The sequence below is a fragment of the Octopus bimaculoides genome, chromosome 27, assembly GCF_046866305.1.
Source record: "Octopus bimaculoides isolate indiv1 chromosome 27, ASM4686630v1, whole genome shotgun sequence".
In the NCBI taxonomy this organism is placed as follows: Eukaryota; Metazoa; Mollusca; class Cephalopoda; order Octopoda; family Octopodidae; genus Octopus; species Octopus bimaculoides.
This window is the reverse complement of record NC_142954.1, coordinates 18347608-18350107: the sequence shown is the minus strand read 5'-3', so window position 1 is coordinate 18350107 and position 2500 is coordinate 18347608. Positions and strand designations below refer to the sequence as shown.

The following is a 2500-nucleotide window of genomic DNA, read 5'->3' as shown; positions in this document are numbered from 1 at the left end:
ATAGTGTTACTCGACGGGGTCCATAGTTCAACGGTCAGCGAGTTTCTCCAATTCGCGCGGTTGCACGAATAAAAGGGCCCAGAATGGGGATCCTTGGAGCAGCCTCAAGTATAATGTTACTGGACAGGGTCAACAGCTCAGCAGTCAGTGAATTTTTCCAGGTCGAGCCGCTGCGTGAATACAAGGGACCGGTATCGAGACTCTCCTAAGGACGCCTAGAATAATGTTACTCGACATGGTCAGTGAAATTCTCCAGGTTGAGCTGCTACGTGAATACAAGTCACGAAAACGGGGTTCTTATGAACGGCTTCTCAAGTAATATAACTCCACAGGATCCGTAGTTCAAAAGTCAGTAAATTCCCTTAGGGCAAACCACTTTGTGAAACAAGCAACCGAAGTGGGGATTCTCCGAACGGCCTCTGGAGTAATGTTACTTCATTGGGTCTATAGTTCAACGGTCAGTAAATTGCCCTAGGTCGAGCCTATTCGCAAAAACAAGGGGCCAAATTTGGAATCCTCCAAATGGCCTCTGGAGTACTGTTACGCGACAAGGTCCATAGCTCAACGCTCAGTGAATGTATCCAGGTCGAGCCACTACGTGAATACAAGGGAGCGATATCTGGAGCAATATTACTCCACCGGGGCGTAACTGAGAGGTCAGTGATTTTTTCCTGGTCGAGCAGCCACGTGAATACAAGTAACCGAAATAGGGATGTTCCAAGCGCCCTCTGGTGTAATGTTACTCGACATGGTTCGTAGTTCGACAGTCAGCATATTCCTCCACATCGAACACCTTCGCGATCACATGGGGAGCCTCCGAACAGCCTTTGGAGTAATGTTCAACAGGACCAGTAGTTCCGCGGTCACTAAAATTTTCCAAGTCGAGATTCTTCGCGTATACTAGAGCCGATATAGGAATGCTCCAAGTGGCCTCTAGAGTAATGTTACTTGGCAGTGTTCGTAGCTCAACGGTCAATAAATTTCTACAGGTCGCGTGAGTGCATGAATACGAGGACCCAAAACGGTCAGTAAATTCCCCTAGGTCGAGCTTCTTCGCGAAAACAAGGGGCCGAAATTGGGATCCTCCGAACGGCCTATGGAGTAATATTAGACGAGTGCGTAGCTCAGAGACCAGTGAAATCCTGCTCAGAGATCAGTGAATACATGGGGCCTCTAGGGAACGTTTTTGGACAGAGTCTGTAGCCACGATGTCAGTGTATTTTCCAGGTAGAGCTGCTGCGTGAATATACGGGGCTGAAATGAGGATCCTCTGAACGGCCTTTGGAGTATAGTTTCACGATATGGTCCGTTGCTCAACGGTCTGTGAATATTCTCTGGTCGATCCGATGCGTATATACAACGGACCGAAAAGTGGATCCTCGGAACGATCACTGAAATAATGTTATTCGAATGATACCGTAGCTCAACGGTCTGTGAATTTCTCAAGGTCGAAGCGTTGTGCGAACGCAAAGTGCCGAAATAGGTTTACTCCGAACGGCCTCTTTTTTTATGTTACTCGTCGGTGTGTTTAGCTCAACTGTTTGTGAATTCCTCAAGCACGAGCGGCTGTGCAAATACAGGGGGCAGAAATGGGGTTCGTCTGGAGCACCGCTTCTCGACAGGGTGCGCAACTCTGGTTGTTCAACTACATTGAACAGCTCGCCCCTTAGAATATCATTGACCTCCGTCTGAACCCATCGGGATTCATAGTTCAGTTTATACTATTCATCCTTTTGGTCGTTGAATACAAAACTTAGCTCGCCAGACCTTAGTAAGGATGGTTTTTGCTTAGTCAATATCTCACCCTTCTGCACTAAACCGTCGAAAGATTGCACACTGAAACCGGAGCCACGTGAAATGAAGTGTTTTGCTCAAGAACAAAACGGACAGCCGGTCTGGGATTCGAAACAATGTTCTCGCGATCACGAACGCAACACCACGCGTCTAGTGGTTAGCGTCATTTAACGTTGAATACATCGAATCTCCAGCCACTACTCCTCACTGAGAGGCCACACTACCAGGACTAAGGGCATATTATTAGAATGTGGCAGGAAAGAATCGCAAGATAGGTTCTTGGGTCTGAGCCAAACGTCAGGATACTTAGGGAGACTTGAGAGACCGTGAAACAGAAATATCCACAATCTTCGTTGGCCACGCTCGGGAATCCGTCAGAAAGTCTAAGGACGATTGCTTCTGATCGAACCTTATTGAGGCAGTGTTTTAGGACTCCACTCCAACGATCCTCCGTCGAATAACGGGCGGAAAGACGGATGGATTAATAGATGGACTAAACTAGAATTGTCTGTTTTTATAAACTTTATTTATATCGAAATAAAATTACAAAGATTGCAAAATCTACGAAAAGAAAAGAAGTTATGAAATTGTAGAATTTCATTGTCTACAATATATTAATAAACTAACTTCTGAAGCAGAGAGAGTTCTTCAGAAACAGAAATGAGCAGAGCAGACTAAATTGACCAACTCTATACGTTATTTCAGT

The 2500-nt window shown here is 45.9% G+C and overlaps 1 protein-coding gene across 2 annotated transcripts in view; it reads left to right on the top strand.

The window, feature by feature from the left end:
- Positions 1-2500, top strand: part of LOC106875205 (uncharacterized) — a 206840-nt gene that overhangs the window by 126833 nt on the left and 77507 nt on the right. The gene's annotated exons all lie outside the window — the stretch shown is intronic.